The following is a 6,000-nucleotide window of genomic DNA, read 5'->3' on the forward strand; positions in this document are numbered from 1 at the left end:
GGGCTCAAGATCTCAATGCTCATGCCCAAGTCCCCAACCACCACGTCTGAGTACCTTGCTCTCGACCTCAGTGCCCGTGTCTGATTTCTCGATAGCCATGCTTTGATACCCGGCTCCCCTATCAAGTCACTGGCACCCAAGCCCAAGACCCCAGTCCGACGCTCTGGTCCGGGCCCAAGTCCATAGAGGCTAGGCTCAAGATCCTGGTGCTTATGCCCGAGTCCCCAACAATCATGAATGGGTACTCAACTCCTATGCTTGAGCCGTCGATGCACGGGACTCAAGTCCATCGAGGTTCGGATCGGGTCCATGAAAGTTGTGCTTAAGACCTTGGTGTCCATGACTGGGTCTTCGACGGCCATGCTTGAGTACCCACCTCTTGTGCTCAAATTAATGGCGCTTGAGGCTGGGTTCATAGAGGCCAAGCTCGAGGCGCTAGTGCCTGTGCCGGGGTCTTTGACGGCATACCTGATACAGGGCTCATGTGCCCAATTCACTAACGCTCGGGCCTAGTTCGGTTCTTTGGCAACCGAGCTCAGGTTCCTTGAGGCCGAGCCTAATACCTCGGTGCACATGCCCAGGAACCTGACTCTCGTGCCCTAGTGGCCATCGCCCAAGGCTGGGTCCACAGAGGTTGGGCCTGTGACCTTGGTGCCCGTGCTGGAGCCCCTTGGCATCCATGCTTGGGTACTCGACTCTCATGCCCAGTTAGTGGCTCTTGGGTCTAGGTCCTTGGCGGCTAGCTCGTGTCCACAAAGGTTAGGCCCAAGTCCCTCGAGATCAAGCCCAAGACCGCGGTGCTTGTGCTCGGGTTTTTGGCGCTCGAAGCCGTGCCAAGGTACCTAGCTCAAGCGCCCAAGTCACCGACACCCGGGGCCTGCTAATCCATCAAGGTTGGGCCTAGGTTTTTGACTCCTGTGCTCGGGTTCTTGGTAGCTTGGCTCGAGAAACCCTAGGATCTCGGCCGCAAGGTATCCTTTCTACAACATGTCTTTCTAGGAAAATTAAATCAAGGTTTTTTTTTTTTCAAATGACGGGAAATAATTTCCAGTTCATTTTCAGATTTTAGTCAAACGCCGGAAAGTATATTTATTTTTTAGGACAATGACTTTTTGAAAAATATTTTAATAAATATAAAAAATTCTGCAAAACTAATCGAATCTAAGGGTACGTTTGTTTTGCGGAAAACTCAATGATAAATGAAAATGCAGCATTTTCCAGGAATATGCTCAGTTTTTCTATGTTTGGTGATATGTGATCGAAAACATTTTCTGGTGTTTGCATATTATTTAGAAAATGATTTCAATCTCATGATTTTATCTTGGACCAAAAAACAAAATTCACATATTTTAATATTTTAAAAAAATCGATTTTTTAAATTTTCTTTTCTTTTTTTGAAAAAACTCGAATATTTAATTATTTTCTATCTTTTCTCTTTTAGTTTTTTTTTATTTTCCTTTTCTTTTTCCTCCTACCTTTGTTGTCATAGGGCGGCGACAGCCGTAGGCAAGCTCGAAGCTCATCCGGCGATGGCCACAGGCGAGCTCGAGCTCACCAGGATAGGTCGAGCTAGGCGAACTCGAGGCTTGCCGGCATGAGGTCAGCGAGCTCGAGCTCACTAGATTCCAGCTAGCCTCGACCTTGCGCAGGTGAGGCTCGCCAGGATTTGGCGAGCCTCAAGCTCACGCGAGGCCTCGCCGCAAAGTCGAGGCTCGCATAGGGCTGACGAGTCATCGGCCCTGCCTGTGGCTGGTCATCGGCCGTTGCCAAGGCCATCGACTGGCGGAGGGAGGAAGAAGGAAACAAGAAAAGAAAAGAAAAAAAGAAAAGAAAGAAAGTAAAGAAAAGAAAAGAAAAAGAAAAGAAGAAGAAAAGAAAAGACAAGAAAAAATAAAATATTAACATAATCAAGATAAGTAATTTCGTAAAGTGTTTTCACCATCTTAGATTAGGGAATTCATTTTCCTAATTTTATACATTAAAGTTTTCCTTGACCGGAAATTATTTTCGGTTGACTAATCATTTTCCGAGAACCAAACGGGTGAAAGTGCGGAAAACGAATTTCGGGAAAACACTTTTTCTCAAACAAACACACCTTAAGAACATAAATTGATGGCAACAAACGTACTCCGTTTCCCTAAAAGACGAATTTTATCTCCACGACACTTCGATTCGGATATCTGGAACTTTTTGCATTTTTCCCGTCCAAAATACAAATACCGGACACTCAAAGGGCACTCATTATTCGCATACATTGACTCATTTCTATTTATGAGTTATTTCTTGTATATAGGACAATTTATTCGAGGAAGTATGCATACGTTTTTACTACCAAAAAAATTAAAATAGAGCTAAAACCATCACCACTGTTTTGGGCTTAAGCCTGCTTTCAAGCCCAAAGTGCAATGAGGATTGCAAAATGAGCCAAGAGGAATGTCCATGGGCTTTCGTCCGGCTTCTTCTCCACCAATATCATACTTTTTACTTTAGTGGTTAAAAAATCGACTCAAGGTAGCAAGGACCGTTCGATTAATGAAATCATTAGAACGGATTAAGAGGAGTGAGAATGAATGTTTGATAGCTGGATTGATAAATAAGATTTGAATAAACATGGTTGGTGACACATTGGAATTGTTTTGTTAATTGAAATATTATCGAAATTTACCAAAAGAATGAATAGATTCATAGAAATCCATTTCAAAAGTTGCCAAAGAAAAGAAAGTGAAATAGAAGGAACGATAGAAGTATTATGCAATATTTTTTGACTTAGTTGTTTTCTTGTAGTAAATATTCCTCAATTTTATAGAATTTGGTTTACATTTTGTTGAATCATACACGTTCCTTCTTGTGCATTCCCACCTCTCCCTACATTAATGAATACATGGCGAACATAATCTCGAGGGGTCCTACTTGTCATAGCCTTCCAAAATAATTCTAGCTTTCCCTAAGTGGTTGTCACTTCGGGGGTCCTATCACCAGAGGTAAAATTCACTGGTAGCCACTCAATTCTGGGTGATTTTTACAATTAGGTCATCAAACTTGATAAATGATGAACGATATAAACTTGATTGATCATCAACGATCTCGACTTTCAACTTTCGAAACGACGCACTTTGACCTGAATCTATCCAATTTCTGGTGAACTACCGATGGGACGTCCGGAAAATGGGGATAGCTATTTTTGTCATCTAAATTCAAATACTATAGAAGCTATTATGGCCATATCCAGTTATAGGCTTATAGCAATAATAGATATTACTTATAGTATTAACTGTTATTGCAATCCAACGTGTAATAACAGCCGGTTTTGCAAGAACTTATGACCGGACATAGAATAGAACTACCCCATGACCAGTCTCCCTTGACCTCGTCTTCTTATGTGTTGACCTCCAGTTATTGGGAGAATGAGAATTGGTATTGTACAACAAAGACACGCAAAAGAAAGTACGCACGGTCGTGGGGTCAATGGGTGGGGGCATTGAATTAGTCTCTTTTCTTCCTTGACAATGAAACTATTAGGAATTAATGAATGGGTCCGACGGTGCTCGTAAGTCAAGCCTCGTGCTTCATTGATTAGCAACGATTGATCCTCCAATATACACTGAGGCGCATTCGTTGATAAACCAGATGTTATGAGCCCTAAACATAGTTTCTTTGCTGTTAATCGCAGGATCACGACGTTCGAAGGTAGATATAACGTAAATAAAAAAAAACAAGCAATGGCGCCAAGTCGTTTGATATGGTTCGTCGGCTACCATTCTACTTCAGCAGAAACATAACAAATAGTAATGGAGAATACTATTAATGATGATCATAATAGTATTGTTAATTTCTTGCTACTCTCCCTATGAAATCAAGTGATTGAGTGGATCATGTGTGCTGTCAAAGTATAGCATTGAGTGTAGAAGTGATTTGAAGCGCCAAGTTAACGCTCTGTCTTTATACTGTCCTCATCGTCACATTCTATTGTGAAAATTGACATGGAAACTAACAGATCTTGCAATTTACGCATAATGCGAGAAGGAAAAAATTACCGAAGAAATCAATAAGGAACAATAAAAACATCGAAAAATTACATAATTTGATCCATGTATTGATATTTACTCCACGGGAAGAGTCAATCGCAAGAAATCCATTATGAATACGGAGAATATAGAGTTTACAATCGCTCAAATGTTTCTGAGTCCTATATTACACCCAAAGCAAACCCACAAATAGTATCTCACATTCTCTCATAGAGAACTCACTCTGAAACTCAGAAAGAGAAAATCTTATACTCCTCTTGTTTGTTCTAGTGCATATGATATTATAGTAGAATTTTGTCTCATATATAATATTCCTATAAAAAATAAACATCTTTCAGGAAACCTACTCAAACTAGTACAAGCAGGGCAACCAAACATTCTCAGTTCGGTGTAATCAGCAGGTTTACCTTACCATATATTATTAGGTTTTTTCCAATCAATTGCTGGTGATGGTGATCTATTCACTATCCAACAAGCAGTATTTACTATTTTGGCTTAGAAGTCTTCACTGAATCCAGCATTGGAGAGCAAAGAGCGAGCTCTCTCCAATATACTTTTGTTTATTAGTTCTGTAGCTTCGTTCAGCCGTGGTGTGTCGTCGACAACAGTGTGGTGTTTCACTATACCTTTCTTCGCGTAAAACCGGCTAAACTCCTTAGAATAGAATTCCAACCCTTTATCAATTCTCAGACATTTGATATTTCTTCATATTTGCTTTTCGCTTACCAAAATGAATGCAAGAATAACAATTTCATCATTCACAAAAATGTTATAACCTGAATTGTTATCGATAATGAAAACATTTTTCATCGACTAATTATCTTAAGTGATATAAGCAATCCTTTTTAGAAAAATATTTTTCAAATTATTTATTTTCTGCAAAACAAACGGAGCTACAAAGATTACCACGACACCGAAGCTTCGATTATCATATATGCGGCTTTCTTAAATAGAAATATTGGACACTAAAATGCTATTACAATTTAGATTACTAAATTAGAAGATAAAAACACTTATATAAAAATGGTGCTCCAGTACACACCGTACTAACTCGAAGTTACTGAAAAAAAAAAGATCGAAATTCTATTTCTGAGTTATCAGTAAAATATTAATAAGAATTGAAAATTTGATAATAAAAAAAAAATTGCCAGTGCATATTGTAAGTGCAAAGCACAGGTGACAAAATCATTACGACCGTTTTGGGCCTGCCTTCAAGCCCAAGAGCAGTGAGAATCGCTATATGAGCCACGATGAATGTCCATAGGAATGATGGTTTGGTAATCGGAATAGTAAATGAATTTTGGATCATCGTGTTTGCTAACACCTTGGAATTGGAATGTGCAAATTTTATAATTTGAAATATTATCGAAATTTTTTTACCATAGCATCGAAGAGATTAATAGAAATTCATTTCGAAAGTTGCCAAAGAGAAGTATTATTCAATAAAGGGAACGAGAAAAGTATTACGCCGTATTTCTTGATTTAATTCGTTCTCTTGTTATAAATGTTCCTCCGTCATGACATTTGAATTTTGGTTGGGACATTTTCGTTCTTTCTCGTACATTCCCACCTCTCCCTCCATCGATAAGTGCATGGCTACGAAGCCAGGAATAGGGTTTGATTCCCATTTTACTCTTCTCATTCCCAACAAACATAATCTTGAGGGGTCTTATTTACGGACGTCAATGGGTCGGGTCGGGTTTCCATGCCACCCGAATTGACCCGAAGCAATAAGAGATGTGCGTAATCTGACCCGAACCCGACCCGAATTGCATATATCCCAAACTCAAAACGTGGGTCAGATCGTAGCCTTCCAATATTGTTGTAGCTTAGCTAGTGTTTGTAACTTTGAGAGTCCTACCGTCTCTGGTAAATTTCACAAGTTGCCAACTTATTTTGGGTGATTTTACAATTAGGTCACTAAACTTGATTCATCATCAACGATCTCCACTTTCACCGTTTAAATTGACGCATT

The sequence above is a fragment of the Syzygium oleosum genome, unplaced genomic scaffold (genome assembly GCF_021117445.2).
Source record: "Syzygium oleosum isolate NSW1041296 unplaced genomic scaffold, Sole_v2.1 Sole_v2.03, whole genome shotgun sequence".
NCBI classification, from domain to species: domain Eukaryota; kingdom Viridiplantae; phylum Streptophyta; class Magnoliopsida; order Myrtales; family Myrtaceae; genus Syzygium; species Syzygium oleosum.